Here is a 17,788-nt window from a genome sequence, read left to right as displayed (position 1 = left end):
TTTTCCAAAGACTAAATTTTATTAAGCATCTGATTCTCAACATATACTACTAAACTTGTTTAAGCTATCGCAATATAGGCTTAAAAGGAGTATTGACAATATCCATAGTGCTAAATCACCTGAATCATGAGCTCACCCCACATACACACCCTCACTTTCACACCATCACACCGCTCAGCCGAATCACATTACCTAGTTAATTTTTATTGATTTTTCCTTTTATGTAAATTCCGGTAAATGTTTAGTATATTTTATGTTAGCTGTAGGATTACGGACTTTAATAAATAAACTAGGCAATCACTGAAATACACACAAAACCTCCTTAGTCGCATCGGGAGGCTGTAGAGATTACATTGGAATAATTATATCGTATCAGACTCAGATCACCTACATGACAGACTGCTTCTACTACCTGTTACGATATAGGGAATCAATCTTCATTTGACAAAGTATGTATTAAACAGCGTATTATTAGAGAGAGAAAACTCTAAATATTTATGATCAATAAATTACAGCGACACGTAATGTTGACGTAACGTGATATAATTTTTCTACGACATCGTAATGAAAACGTCGTGACTCCGCTTCGTTAATCTTAGAGAATTTTCTCGTGAAATTAACATTTAATAAACAGCCTTATATAATTTGACAGCAAGAGCAGGGTTGCCAGTTAATAAAATTATTATATTGTTACTGTTATAATAATAACACTGTATACAACTTTTCTATTAAAAGTATTAGCTAAATTAAATTGATATAAAAGATTTTAATTTGAAGTTAATAAATAATACTTTTAGTTTAGTACTTAAATGTACTTAAAACCAATAATATTATTACGGACTCACAGCCCTACTTCTAACTGAATAAATTGGAATATTGAATACTTTCGGTTGAATTAATAATTATAATTTATTAACAGGTGAAATCTTATAAAATACAAATATCTATAAATATCATACAAATTACATTGTATTAATGCAAATATCTATAAATATCATACAAATTAGTCGACAAAATTAATTTAAACACGATCAAGATTAAAATATGATGTACCTACCGCTGTTTTTGTTAGATTTTTAAATTAAGAATCTGATAAATTCCACAGATGTAATCCATATATGAAAATTAAGAATTAGGGTTGTCATAGATAACCAAATCTAAAACTTACAAATAAACATCTATACTTGTCTTAACAGTGAACGTCTAAGTTTTTTATAACACATATAAATAGACTAATAATTGATCGTGACACGTTCCAAGGTGGGCAGGAAGGTCTCGCAAAGGATACGCAGTTACATCACATGTTGCGACAGAAAATTCGAGATTTATTCATTAGACCTAATTTAAAGAGAACTATGCCAGTAAATGCTACATGTATATAGTTAACGGTGTATAATCCAAAGTCTCTGGTTTCACTTCCCGGTGATAATTATTTTTATAAATTAAACAAATGCTTATAAAGTTTGCAATTCATAGATAAAGCAAAACTATCATTTGAAACGATAGAGTACGACTATCTGTCTGAATCATTCGTTATTTACTGCAAGGTTCGTTACTAAATTCGTAAAACGTGTCTAAGATTTTCTTCTTCGTCATTACATAGTAATATCATGAATAAGAATAAATTGAGTTTATTATTGACGTCTTACATTACCAATTCATCGTATATTGGTATTTTAAACAATGCGTTCTCGATTCGTATATATTTAATCTTCCTAAATACAGAACACGAAACATTCGATGCAATTATTTTTAAACGAACGAGCGACCTCCGTGGCAGAATGTAGTGCCAATGTCACTGTATCTGGGTCTATGTCAGCCGCTCGGCCTTACTCCGACTAGCGGCCTCAGCTTGCCTTATTACGGCCTTATATGGATCTTTTGGCTGCCCGCGGGATTCGGTGAAGATAACCTAAATTATTTGAACAAATGTCGTGAAGACGCACGAGAAAGTGATAACTTTTAATCTGTGGTGTTGTGAAAGTCTATTCGATTTTTGAATATTTTGGCGAAAAATATCTCCACCAGATGGCGTCATGATTAATATTTCGGTGTTCTTATTTTAAAATATTTCTCTGTCATCCATGGACTTTAATATTTGAATTGTTTAAAATTTTATCTATTCGCCATTAGTATCTTAAAATAAAGTGTTTGGTGATGTCAGATGAATTTGAATTAAGAACGTAGGACTGTTGTATGCTTAACGTGATTATGTATTAAGACTGCATAGTTATTTGTCCGACACAAAATGTACGGCCATATAAAACCTAGAACAAATAGAAGGATGTACCCCGAAGTTACAGATTAGAGCAAATAAACTGTTTTTTTTTTTTTAATTTGGAGTTTATACACTTTTACGTCGGAAATATCCTTTAATGAGAATAATAACGTTTCATACCAAAGTGAAATTTCAATCGTCACAAAAATCGATATAATATCGTACAGCACTAGTCGTATGATGGCGGCATTGAGAGTAACCTTGCTTCCGTCCCGCTCGCACGTGTCATAACTAATACATCCGTCTCTTTCCAGCGAGCACTACCGGATTCCTACGACCAATTATTTAAGCGTAGATCTTGCAATTGAAACAATTTGGTCTTGGATTTTTAAATGCCTAGTTAAATGGTCATTTACAACTTTGCAATGAATTTTTTATTACTTAAATTGATTCTAAGGATCTAAGACTCAAAGGGCCTCCGCAATACGGCTGTCGGATTTTATTGGGTATTCCTCACCTACTCTGTAAACTAGAACCTTGGTAGCCATGCAATCTTGCATATAGTCGGCCTATAATTGTGTTTATATATATTTGTGATGTTATTGCTTTCTTACATAAATAAATAAATATTTCACAATTTTATTTTTATTTTATTTATTGAGAAAGATTTATAGCTTATTACTAACTTACTTACTAAATACAATGTTCTTTTACGCCATTAAATAAATCTTTACAAATAGTAATAGTATAGAGAAATTATGCATGAACTCTCTACAATTAACATTTTGCAAGATATATTTGATAAATTAAAAACATCACACCTGACTAATTAACGCAAAATATATGAAGAATGAAAATAGAATAGAAAATAAAAAGTTCACTATTAAATAAAATGAGAAAATATATGTTATAAAGAAACAATATATACAACATTCAGTTAATAGTAAGTCATCAAATCACCAATATAATCATTAAATATTTAATTATTTAAATCTATATAAATACATTACAGTGAGGAAATGCTGCCAGCGTTAAAGGTACACTGCCACAGGGACCAATCTTTTTAAATATGATTTAATTTTTTATTTAGAAATTTTTAATTATTATTACTATGTTAGATTAACGAGGTAAGATTATTGTAAAAACTGTATATTTGTGTGTTGAATATAAATAAAACTCGAAGCAAAACAAAATGCAGTCCAAGTAAAAAGCGGGGGCTGCTAGTTCATGATATAATTAAGCTAATTTTAAAATAATAATACTAAACACTTTATCCAATAAAAAAGTCATGTCTACAAAATGAAGTCCCCCGGCCGCGTGCGCCTGTATAAACACGATAAAGGCAAAACCCCACGAACGGAGTTTACACATACTGAAAAGGTTTAAGTAATTATGGTTTTATGTTAATTAATTGAAATATGATTAATATCAGTATTGGCCTATTGGCTTCAGCGTGCTACTCCCATCCCAGAGGTCGTAGGTTCGATCCCCGTTTGTGCACCAATACACTTTCAATCTAGGTGCGCATTTAACATTGGTTCGAACGCTGAAGGAAAACATTGTGAGAAAACCGGCTTGCTTTAAACGCAAAAAGTCGACGGCATGAGTCAGGCACACGAGGCTGATCACTATTAGACTAGGCTGATTGATAAGTGATCATAAAACAGAGACAGTAATCTGAGGCCCAGACCTAAAAATGTAAATATAACGATTATTGTTGAACAAAATAGAAACCCACCCGGGCGCAGCTGCTGGTCACAACGTCACAAATAAAACGGAGTTCATCACGTGTAGACAATATACACAAATAATGATGAGTTTAATATTCGCGTGATCCCATTTTGAATGTAGGTTGTATTGTGCAACTATTGTTATAAATTCTGCCACAGCAAAATTGATCATTTCGTAATTGGCCTGAATTTCAATTTAAATGAATCAGCGGACTAAACTTGCTAATAATGGTCGTATACTTTTAAGGAACCGCAGTTTAATACGTCTTATTCTTACCGACAGTTAAGAATAAGACGTATTAAACTGTACAATATAAATTTGGTTTTAGAAACCGAAGGAACTATCAAACTCGAGGCATAATGGTTGCAGTTCCTTACTATTGTCCTTGTAAACTAAAACTTGGCGATTGACTAGTGGCGGAGTTTATTGTCAGTCCTAGATTTGGGAAGTAATAGTAAATTGTAAATATTACATCTTCCTATTAATAATATTTACGAAAATTGATTGATAAACAACCTTTGAAGCCTAGGCCTCAGATGTTTTGTGATTATTTGTTTTTTTAAAGGGAAGAAGGTGAGCCTTCTGTGCCTGACTATGTTTTCCTTTACCGTACGAGTGTTAAATACGCGTTAAACAGAAAGTCCATTGGTACATAACACGGATTTGAATCGACGACCTTCTGTATGAGAGTTGTTAGCTGAAGCCACTAAGACAACGCTGCTTTAATGTCTACATTTACCTACAGTATTGGTACTATAATTTACAGTACCAATACGATGAATTATTTTTTTTTATTTTATATTTTACGTGTTAAACCATGAGTAAAATATATTTAAAAATATCATACCGCCCAATATAACATTAAAAAAACTTTAATACACTCTGAAGCCGTCTCATATATATTTATAACAAGCAACATTTTTATTTACTTTACCTAAGGAAAAAATTTGGTAAAATATTTTGCGACGCAAAAGAAACCTGTCGTAGAAGGTCTACAAGCGTAGCTACAATACCTTATCAAATATAAGCTACGAGCAATTACAATGAAATTGGTGCACTACAAATATCGTGCTAATTATATTTATAATAATTTCTTTATTTAAGCAATCATAAGTCCATATGGTTTTATTGTGGTAGTTACAATATTGTCATTAAATTTGTAATAGCTTTAAGGTATATTCAATCATACAATTAAAAATGAGACACACGGCAACAAAACCTCACAGAAATTTATAGATCTACTAGTGGACCCGACAGACGTTGTCCTGCATGATATTTCAAGCGATTAGTAAAGCAAAGTATGAAAGTACCGACTGCAGCCATCTGGCGGGCTGATTTGTGAATCTAAACCATTCCCAGATCCCCTTGAACACACACAAAAAATTTCATCAAAATCGGTCCAGTTCGTTTGAGAGAAGTTCAGTGACATACACACTCACAGAAGAATTATATATATAGATCTATTTTCTACACATAGAGTATGTATACGAGAAAACATATACGGAGCAAAGGACTGCCGATACTAAAACAGCATATTTCAAATTGGATTTGTTTCAAAACAAAACATGAAGGATCGTTTATGCCTAATTACATACGTTATTGGATTACAAGTGCATGAATAAGCTTTACGTATGCGGCAACCTTCGGACGAATTTGGGTATCCTCGTGCTCAACCAGCGTAGTGTGGTCTCCTTGTTTCCCCGCGTGTACCGCGCCATGTATGTAAGGTGGGACCGATAGTACTATCACATAGGTCACGATGGTTTGGTCCCGCGCTGACCTTGGCCTAGTGAGATAGTACCGCCCCTCAGATAACTTGATATCGACTTCCTAATATACTTTGCTATCCTGGTACTACACGGCTTCTTGCGCAGTACTAATGTACTCACTTTACTATCCTGGTTGGTAAATTAAAGCGCCTTTATTACTAATTTTATAATCTCTAATGACAGAATTTAAAAAAATATCCACATTTTGAAGGTGATGACCCAATAAATTTATGTTGACAGTGTCTTGAATAACTAAGTGATTAATGATCCTGACCTATTTAAAGTCAGTACATTACCAGTTAATTAAATACTTAATTGTACAATTGTGTACGCTGACATTTGATTTAAATTACATACTTAAGTTTAATTAAAAACTCAGCAAATACATCATTTATTGTTTAAACTAAATCGAAGAAAATGTTATCTTGTTGGAGTTTATGTATTTCAATATTCTAAGTATTAGATATTTCTGTCTTAATTTTCATATCAAAAGAGTCGTTTGTAACTTTTGGAAAGTTTTTTATTTTTCTTTCCCTAATACCCGGCCAAACCTACAATTTCTATATTTATCTAGTAGTAGTTTTTCAAAAGTTCAACTCAGTGTGTATAAACCCTTATTTGGGACTTCAATTGTTCTGCGTCTTTATCTAGTTATAACTTCTCTTGAATCAACCTTGATCTCTACCTATTACTGAAAATGCTGCATTCAAAACACCCAACTTATTGTCGTGCACCCAACGGGCCAGCGAATCAGCAACCCTATTCAATTGTAATAAAGTCGATATTCTTTTATTTAAATTATTTCATGAACCTTGAAGAATGGCCTTGTGTCTATCTGGCGTCCGCTCTTTCCGCCTTCGCCGAATCAATTTGAACGTTATTTTTATAAGCTGTTTTAACTTTAGTAATTTTTATCTGTGTGACTTTTTGTCTCTGGCATACTCTAGATTCCATTTAAGTTGTAGATAAGAAAGATTTTAATTATTTATTGCAATAATTTATTTTTTAATATTATTATTTGATTACTACTAGACGGAGTTGTAATAATGGCCTTAGGACGTAAGTACGTCCTCTATATCTCAATGTATGGATATCCGCAAATGCGCGTCAACTATGACCCATATACTAAAATAGTATCTATAAAAAAAGGGTACATCGAATTTCGTTGAACACACACACGCGTAATCGCTGAATGTATGTCATGATCAGTGGGTTAAGTTTAAATTGAATCGAGGGCCGCCCGTGTGCAGGTACCGAAGGTTACCGCTGTTTACCCGTGGTACTTTACTCATTTCAATGCAGACAATGCTTATTATCATAGACAAATCTACACCTGACATCGACAATTCTTATTCTTGTCCGTTGTCATAGCTACTGGCGTACAACTTGGGTTTTAAACAAAGAAAATCGAAGTATAACTTCATTAATTCATTTAACTATTAAAATATATTTTATAGATCTAGCTATATTAAGTCACATTTAATCAAGTGTCTTCCTCATCCTTGGTGTTGAAAGCTTGAACAAGTATAGTTGAATAAAATATTAATTATAAAAACCTATAATTATAAACTTGTATAGTCAACGTGACAGACAGATGTAAGTAAAATCGTATATTTAAATTAAATTTTTTATTAAAATTATTTTGGAAGGGAAATCGATTTACTTGATATCTCATTATGCTCATGAACATCTGCAACGACAGAAGCAACAGGTGCCTTTTCGGCCTTCAAATTGAACATTGTTATTACATACGGCACTTTCGTAGAAAAGGCTTTTTAACCAGAGAAAGCAATGATAAAAAATGTATATTCTAAATCATCCATAGTTTTGAACCAAATTTACGAACCTTTCTATTAACAATAGTAAAGGGTTTGAAAGATTTTACGACATGTTTAGTTTCGCGCCATAAAAATTGACGTTTTAACTGTCAACCCTTTTATACAAAAACCGCTTTCTATTGTTTTTGGTTAACAAAATATTTAAAAAGTGTTTGTTACTGAACAAGATAATTTCTAAAAAAAAGCTATAAATTATTTTTGAATGCTCGAAGAATATTTGTAAATGTTACAGGGTGTTTTTAAACTATTATTAATAATAAAAACAAAATACATATATCTTAATTCATATATCTTTTAATGTTTAAGTAATCCCTATAAAAGGACACACATCTTCTTAGACTGTTATTTTTTAAATTGAATTAATCATGTATTAAAAAATATATGTATTATGTACCATAGCCTACAGCCATAAATTAATTTGGCCCCGAAATAAATATAGTACAAGTGTGACAAAAATACACATCGTATCTGGGAGTCCTAAAACCACGTGCGAATTTGGGTCAATTGAAAAATTAATCTTGTGTTTTATTATTTTTAACAAATTTTACTTTCATATTATTCATTTCTAAGAATACTATTGTGTCATTTAGCTACATCAATCAATATGTATAAATAATATAAATTTCCTTCGTATATTAAAATTTGCATATTAGTAGGTACTTAATAGAATAGACAAAGCATTATTAAGTTCTACTATATATGGCTTTTGGAAAGTGAAAACGTAGCAGACACCAGTGTTTAATTTGTTTGACAATGTGTTTTTTTTTTAATTTTAGTTTCTTGGTATTTCGTCTGGTTTCATTCGCGGGCTCAATTATTTCTTATAAAACGCGATTATATTTGAATTTGTAAATAAAATAATATTTTTCCTTTGTTGGGCGTTATAATTTTTAAGTTATATTATATTTTTTTACAAAGGTCAAATTGAACAAGTATATAAAATCCTCCTAACATTTATACAAAAATATGGTACAATGAGTAATATAAAATTATTTGTTGCATCACAATCAAAGAATTGTAATTTTTCTTTATCTTAAAAAAAATTTATATCGAATCGGCCAAAAATGTTTTGCGTACGAATATATTACAGTAGTCTGTGGCGCATTTTTCGCGCGAACGCGTAATAATGGCGCATCATCGCAAAAACTGTGTCAAGGAGACGCGTATTGGAGAAAAATTCGCAAACCTTGAAGCCGCTAGATTAGAATTAGGACTGTCCGACTTGTTTATTTTATTACGTGGGTGTTGCTATTTATTTTCTATCACTTGATACGTAAAAGATTATTTCAACTTGCTAAATATAGGCGTATTACTTTTGAAATGAATGTCTTTTTATTTATTCGGGATCTGTAAAATAAAGAATAATTAATGAAATGAGAAAGAATCTAAAATGTTTAGAAGAAATATATTTAATGTATTATAGTAAGGAAAGAAATGTATTTTCTAATATAATTATACAAGATCCGGGAGCAAAGTTTAATACATTATTGTGTACACGTAAATAAGAAAATAGATAACTTTCATTGATAGTGAACAAAAATAAATTATTTGGTTCGAACAGGTCGATGGCCTTTTATTTAGACAGTTGCTATTACTTATAGTTATATTCTTTGAAATAATTATAATTATAACGTTCAGTTCTATATTTGTTTATTTACTTACCTTTATAAAAAGAAATTAATATTTCTGCTTCAACCATAATTGGTTTTTTCAGTGAAAAGTTTATTATACTGCTCTGTTAAAATGTCATATGGCATACTACTTAAATATAAATTATAATTTTGAATTTTACTTTGTGATACAAGTATAACCTTTTTCAAACTATTATAAATTGATCAACTGTCATAAACTCCAGATTGCCATGCGTTGAGCTATTTTTATCTAAGCTACAATTTAGGCGCGAAATTTAGATACTGAGAGTAATGAACTTAAATCTACTTTGGCGGTTAGTACTACGCCTTTAAGAACACAATTTCAGTTAATCTGACGCAGACATAATTACTTTTCTTGTAATACAATATATATCGATATTTGAAGATGGGATTTATCTCATTCTTATGAAAACGAAACCTTACAAGTGAAACCAATAATGTGAATACCTGTGATAATTAATTGAAAAACACCGGTTTTACATAAAATGATGTTCGTTTACTTTAGAAATATTCGTTCAATCAGGACATATTTTATAGGGAGAGAAAATGTATGTGTGTATTTGAAAATGGTTGCATGTATTGCCAGTGAAAAGCCTTTTAAAATCTCGCTTGACTATCTTATCGAAGAAAGCGAAAAGTTTTACTTTTAGTATTAAAACAAACCATGACTATGACAAAAACTAATACAAAAAGTCAATACAACGTAACAGTACTTTCACTGCAGTATCGCCATTTATTATGAGCTATACGAGTAGGCTGAGTCGGCGATTTTCTAATATACAAATTATTTTCTATAATACAATAAGGTAGGTAAATAAAATGGACATATGAGATAGTAATCTTTGTTTAAATACAATTTTTATAAATTAATTCAATAACAAATGATTTCACAAAATTCCGTCAACAACAACAAACCGGAAATGTGTTTTATGTCACTGCCAAAGTGACAATTTACATCTGAATCCTAGCAAATAGAACATATTTACATTAAAACTATTTTTAAACTTATTTATTACGCAGTAATTATGAAAAATAAGTAAATGGGACATGTAACGAAAAAAATAATCTAAAACGGTCAGGTTAGTAATTGTTTAATAGATTTTATTTAATCATAGCTACGCATTATATTTAGCTAGCCAATTAATCTATCGTGTTTAACAAGTACAGAATATACCTCTCTTTATCGCACAGTACATATCAGATAGGGACAGAAGGGCTCTGACAAATGATAAGATCAAGGTTGGATGATAACTTATCGTCCCTTTATTTCCGCGATTCCTAATCCTTTACCTATATTATGATAAATTAATACCTTAAATATAAAACAAAATTTACCAAGATTGTAGTTAATACCCATCTGTAGTCATAATATACGTACTACATCTTTTAAAGTACCAAATGTTAGATATGTGGCAATTCTTTAAAAAAACATTTTATTATAGGCCTATTTATTTTGTATTCCCATACAAAACAATTATGTAAAGTATGGACTTATGTTCCCCTTGGTGATAACTTATCGTCCCTTTATTTCCGCGATTCCTAATCCTTTACCTATATTATGATAAATTAATACCTTAAATATAAAACAAAATTTACCAAGATTGTAGTTAATACCCATCTGTAGTCATAATATACGTACTACATCTTTTAAAGTACCAAATGTTAGATATGTGGCAATTCTTTAAAAAAACATTTTATTATAGGCCTATTTATTTTGTATTCCCATACAAAACAATTATGTAAAGTAAGGACTTATGTTCCCCTTGGATATTTCCTAACCATATTTGGCCCTGGAGTATTTTTTCTTTTATATTACTTACTACTCAGTTTAGCCCTACATTCTAAAATTTAAATATTATTAAAGATCAAAATTAAGAATTAATAGGCTAAGTTTTTAAAAATCCATAAAATATACGTAGAATCCCTTGTAAGCCCCATTAAACCTTTGATATCAATCGGTGCGAGAATAAAAACTAAAGCCAAAAGACAAAACTGCGCAATACTAGTATTAAATGACAAGGTTACTTTAACTGGAATCTTACTCATCAGATTATGACAACTCTTTTTAACTGTCATAACTCATTTTGGTTTAACTGAGTTACAACTCTTAAAAAAGAAAGAGAAAAGCTAGCGAATTTCCTTGAGTTAAAGCGTGTTACATATCTGATTTTGACAGCCTTACTTGAAATTAGGTTTTGGATAGTTAACATGAAAAAATAACGAGAGAACAAGTTTTTATCTACTTCAGTATCCTCATATGACATATTTTACGCCTGCGTCTACTGATGCAGTACAGCATCCAGGGGGTAAAAACTACTGTATAGGATCGCAACCATTGTTTAACTGGATGCTTTTAAAATGTCTCGCTTACTTTAACGACAAAACCTTCGGATAATGAACTTGTATAATGAAATTATAAAATTATGCCTAATTCAGTAAAAAATATTGCTTTTAATTATAACGGATTAACAGACATTTATCCTGATTAGCCTTATTTAATATAATTTCTTCAAAAACCTAGATTAAATCTAATTAGAACATTTAAACGAAGTCTGCACATGCACATTAAGAAACAAATGAGTGCCTTAGCTAAAAAAAAATTAGTACTGAGTACGAAAATGTACTTTTCAATACGAGGAATCGGCTAATGCTATGGAGAATGTGGAAAACCTAGAAAACATGGAAATTTTTAATCGAAAACACGTACTAATTTTTCGTGGACGTTACAAATAATCTACGAGTTATTTTCAAAATGTGTGCAACAATAATTGTGTAACAAAGGTATCGAATTACGAAATGCCTGATTTGTTCTAGAACTTTTCAGCTGTCGCAATAACTTACAGGCTCTTGGTAGAGTTGCATTAAAATAAATGGATTTCCAAAGACATACGTTAGGCCTTACTCGATAACTAATATAAAAACGTATTGTTTTATAAAAAATATTTCTTGCTTGACCTTACTAATTAAATTCTTAATTTAAAAAATTACACTTGTCATTTCAGAAAAAAAATCCTTTTAAACTATGGCACTTGACCTTAGCTTGTGGCTTTCACAATACAACTGCTGGATGACTTTTTTCAAAATTTTGGTATATATAAAAAAGTTATACCTACCTAGTATAAATTATATAACATATAGGTATATGTTATACATGACAAATAACTCTATTGCCTTTTAATTTTAAACTCACATATAAGTAAATATAACTTGAATAAAAAAGAAATTCTTATTATATAATTTCACACTTCAAGAAAATTTGAACAGAAAAAAATATAATTGAGTTTTTTCTTTTTGGTAGAGTCATCATGCTTACTTATTACTCATATCTCATTACATACTGTATCATCAGGAGCCTTGGATTTTATTACCATTAATGAAGGTAATGGCCTTCCACTGAGGTCCTAGGATTTACTTCAAGGTCAACATAAAAACGAATAAAAAAGTCAATCCATATTCAAATCTACGAAAATAAAACCACAAATATTACCTACAATAATCTCGTAGCTATGTTTAATTTAAACAAAAGCAATTTCTCCAAAACTACAGTCATAAATTCTTTTGCATCAATATATCAATAACAAATAGAAAAATGCGCATTTAATTCCATCCTTCAATGTAGTCACACAATTTTATTTGTTATTGTATAAAACTTGCAGTCGACTTATAAACGAGAAATCGTAAAAATAAGAATGAAAGTGAAAATTACGCCAAGAGAACTGGAGAAAGTAATTTTTAAGCAACCGACTCTATGTTAATTCCACGACGTAGCAATTTCTTCTATTTATATTTACGATAATATTTTTGGATTTATTAAATTAATTTAATTAATGCGTCGTAACTCACCTCATCCAAAACGCAATCCAATATCACTGTACCGTCAAGCACACAATACAATAAATAAAAATAAATCATCCAAATAAGTTTGAAATCGCACAGCACTTCTGTCACGTATGATGCATCAGCCACAAAATGTCACTTGGTAATAAGACGTGCGCGCTCCGCGCCGGTCCACGAGTCACTGAACTGAAGGACCACTGGCCACCGCGCCCCCGTACCTCGACACTATTTTTATTGTGACGTGAACTTATCGAAGCCGTGAATTTTTGTGAATCGGGTCATACGCGAGATAAATTTATAACCTTGATAGTTTTTTTTTGAAAAATAGAAAGGTTATATCAAAGTTTCATCGCCGTTCAGTCACCTTGTTCGGCGCTATATAACGCTGGAAGGCGAAAGAAAAGTTATTCCAAAAGAAATTGCTGAGGTTCCTAGGGACGTATTCTGCAAATCGATAGAAATTGTCTATGCTATGAAAGTACAATTTTGTGGTCCCTTTCCAAAATGAATTACAATTACATATAAGCAGCGAAATAATTGTTAATATGTGAATTGATAATATAACCGGGTTTTTTAATGTAACAGGAAGAAAACGGGCTGGAGGCTCATCTGATTAGTGATACCGCCGCCCATGTGACACTCACATTGCCAGAAGGCTCGCAGGTGCGTAGCCAGCCTTTTAAGAACTGGCACGCTCTTTTCTTGTAGAACCCTAAGTCTAACTAGGTCTCATACAAGTAGGGCAAACTAAATCTGTATCATTATTTATTATATTATTTTAATTAATTATATCTGCTAAATCAGCAGTCTGTATTTTGTATCCTGAATCTATTATTGCTAATGAAAACCTCTAGTTGCAGATTAAGCTATGAAGTAAAAAAGGTTAAACGGATATATATACTTTTTTTTTCCTTATCAAATAATTTATTCTAAAAATATGTACGCCAACTTGGACATTGAACGCGTAGGACGACTTGTGTCTAAACTCTAAATTTCTATGAAATGTTCTTCCTAATTTCATAGAAAGTATGTTTTCAAACTATGTTGTGTGAAAACTGTGTAATAAATCACTTTATAATAAAGGTAGTATTTTCTTATTTAAACTGACCTAAGTTTAAATAAGAAAATACTACACTATCAAGACTAAGTCAAAGTCAAAATAACTGTATTCATATAGGTAAACAAGACACTTATGAACGTCAGAATAGAAGTTAAATTAATTCTTAATTCTAAATCTATTGAGATTATTATATTTTTCTTTATAGAATAGGGGGACAATCGAGCCTACGGGACGCCCAAAAACGTCAGTCACCGCTGCTCAATAGTAGACAATTTTAGTGGGTGCTTTGCCGGCCTTTGAGGGAGAACTACACTCTAACTTTGAACAGTTGGAGGTCGTATCTCTGGGAGTCGATTCCACGGTTCACGGTTCCTAAGAAAACATCTACTAGTTCATAGCCATGATCGAATATTAGTGGCATGTGTGAAAAATATTATGTTATTTTAATGTCACAACATTCATATATAGCTTGGTTGTACTTTCATTTTCACGTCAAACGAAAACGGAAAATTGTTCTTTACGAGCTCAACCGTATGAGATTTCGTACGTAACATAAAGGTTTAACCTAACCTTCTTAATAACGAAAAGGGTCTTAATAACTAAATGTCCAAAAGGACATTGTAATGTAAACGACTTAATAAAAATATTAAGACACAACATTTATTATAATATTGTAATAACTAACATACAATAGTTATGTAAATAGCAAGTATGTGATAGATTGTTACTGTATTACAACGCTTTTATCATCTCAATAATAATAATCTATTGACAAAGACAAAAATATCAAATAAGTTTTTTTAACCCGATCCACTTTCAGATGTATTTAAAAATAAAAGATATAGACAAGAATAATACAGCAAGAAGTTTTTTTTTCCTTTTTACTAATTGCATAGTAATTATTTTTTCATTGTAAGTATTTTAATTAAATTTTGTGATAAAATCTAACCGGCGTATATATTCTGTAAATAAATATTAAAACATTTCAACATGTTACAACATAATAATATATATTAGCGAAATAACTAAGTTATAAAATATATATTATAACAAAGACTTTGTCTTTACTAATTTATTAATGTTGTCATTCCGAGTCCGAAATAAAAGAACAAAGAGTGTAGACAATCGTTATTAAGACGGAAGATTCATACATGTAAGAAAATTGTATAACAACTGTGAAAAGTGAAATGGTTTTTTTCTTTCGTCTTAATTGTTAAATTCTCGCACGGGCCTAAAACGATCTTTGCCGATGATTGCCGAACATGGGCGATGTCTCGCGGCCGCCAGCGAGGCCGCAGAACGTCACTCAAGGTAATTTTTCCCGCCAAACTGCGTCAGTGACATTGTATTGTGTTGCCTCTTAATTAACACTAGCTGGAGATAAGATACCTTTTCTAATGGTAACATGTATATCAAACTGTTATTTTGCAAAGAGACCAATAAGAAATACTTGGTGATAAGCGTAAGTGACGCCTTCAACTTTTGGCATTTTCACCATCAGACGAAACCAGAAAAGCCAGGTTTAAAGTCATATTTGGTGGTATGGTTTAATGTGTTATTATCTCTGTGGCCTGGCGGATTAGTTATGTTATATAGGATCCCGGATCATTATGTATTTTTGATAATCATGGTGCAATCGCGCCGCGGTAAGTGTCCGTAAAGATTTAAAAAATCTACCAGAGATTAAAGATTACGATCTCAAATATGCTTAAGAAGGTCCAATATTTCAACCACAGACATCTACAAATAATAAGTGCGGCTAAATAATATTATACTCTATTCAAAATGATTCGCGTTTTTGTACATACTTGTGTGTAGTACAGCGATCCGAACCCTTCTTTTTCTGTATTTTTGAAGTCATTTAAAAATAACAAATCCCAATTGACTATATCGACGTAGGAAAGCATATTTGCTGTAAGTAGACAAAATACCTAAAGTGACTTTTTACTGCCATAAGAATCAGAAAAAAAAACCGCATCGAATGTCCCGGGTCCTGTGCCTCTACGATGAAAAAAAAATTACATACGCCGTTGAAAACGCCCGTACTTATATTTTTTTTAGCAAGATTAAATGCTATATGTAGACCAAAATCCAGTCATTTTAGACAATTTGTACTTACAGCAAAAGAAAAACTGCATTTTTTTCTTTACAGATACTTACTTCTTCCCATTTAAAAACTTAACGCTACTTAGTACTTACAGCATTTCTGCGGCGTGTGATTTTTACATTCGTTTCCTTACAGCAGTTTTTTTTTACCATTTACGACATTTTATTTCAACCAAACATTACATTACCAAATGACCCACTGCATTTCTAGATCTAATCATAATTATAAACTAATCTTACATCTTAAATTGCAATTGAAAGTACCCAAATACATAAATGTACTGCATACAGCATATTTACCGCCTATAAATTGATAATATTTCCGCGCGTACATTTTTCTTCCTTAGTTACGGCGTTTTAAAGGTTTGTGATTTAAAAAACTGTTTGCTGTAACTAGCCAAACACGTACTTATAGTAACTTTGGATAAAAGGTTTACAATGCAAATGGTGACTGGCAGTTAAATAAATATATGTTTCAAAAATGGTAGCAATATCATGGATAGGTTCGACACTATTAATTTTTTTCCAAAATTAATTAAGTTTTTTGGCTCTGGTGAACAATTGCAATATGTCTACTTACAGCAAATATGCTTTCCTACGTCGATATGTAATTGTAACTTTTGGGTAACTTTTAAATTTGGGGTAATATTTAAGAACTTAACAGAAATCAGTAGAACAAAACCGAGACCTTATATGTTGACCTCATATCGAGGTCCTGTAAAAGTAAGAGTTCACATGAGGAAGTGAACCTTTTTGAACTTTACCGATTTAATAATTAAAAGTCGTGTTTTTTAAAAAAAATCTGATTAAGGCCACTTGGTAAACTTCCGCAGCTTTTAATTAGGACATTGAAAAATTATCCGCGAAAGAACTTTGCTTTTATAATTATTATTTTAATAATTTGAGTAATTGTTAAAATAATTGCAATATGTTCATTTCTTTTCACTCTTGCGATACTTTTCAGTTTTTAGGAGGTTATGGTACGAAAAATAATAATTATTAATCTCTCTTATCCGACTAGAGTTATATGACATCTACTATCGCAACTACTACCTAAAATTGAAATATGTGTGAAAATCAATAAGGTCATATAAGGCATATGTGGTTAGTAAGGCCGCAATGACCTAGAGCTGTGTTATCGCGAACGTGAATTTGTGTGCGAAAAGTGACGAAAGTTTACTGACTCGAGCGTTCTAGGAGGTCCCTCGGAGGTCGCTGAGGAGGTCACAACCATTGCCAATTTAAAGGTCAAGCTTCCGTGCTCACTCCGATTCGGGTAATGTGTTTAAGATACAATACTTAAGCCCTTCTTATTTATGTTTGATTTCAATAAGACAAACATAAATAAGAAACTAAAGGACTATAACATAAATGATTCTAACTAATTAGCTGTAAAGTCGTAGTTACACTTCCTTTTGAGATGTATGTATTAACATACGATAACCAATTCGACAGTCCTTCAAGAAAAGAGCGTACCATTTCTTAAAAGGCCGGCAGCGCGCTTGTGAGCCTTCTGACAGTGCGAGTTTCCATGGGCGGCGGTATCACTTAACATCAGGTGAGTCTCTTGCCCGTTT

General features: G+C 31.5%; 1 protein-coding gene across 5 annotated transcripts in view; it reads right to left on the bottom strand.

Moving 5' to 3' along the window:
• The window catches only part of LOC125048496 (ecdysone-induced protein 74EF), a 144,827-nt gene extending 131,590 nt beyond the window's left edge, over positions 1-13,237 (bottom strand). For all 5 annotated transcript variants that reach the window (XM_047647197.1, XM_047647194.1, XM_047647199.1 and 2 more), the window contains exon 1: positions 13,052-13,237. The gene's annotated coding sequence lies outside the window, so the exon portion shown is untranslated. The remainder of the gene's footprint in view (positions 1-13,051) is intronic.
• Positions 13,238-17,788: the final 4,551 nt, after the last annotated feature.

The sequence above is a fragment of the Pieris napi genome, chromosome 3, assembly GCF_905475465.1.
Source record: "Pieris napi chromosome 3, ilPieNapi1.2, whole genome shotgun sequence".
In the NCBI taxonomy this organism is placed as follows: domain Eukaryota; kingdom Metazoa; phylum Arthropoda; class Insecta; order Lepidoptera; family Pieridae; genus Pieris; species Pieris napi.
This window is presented reverse-complemented; position numbering and strand designations above follow the sequence as displayed.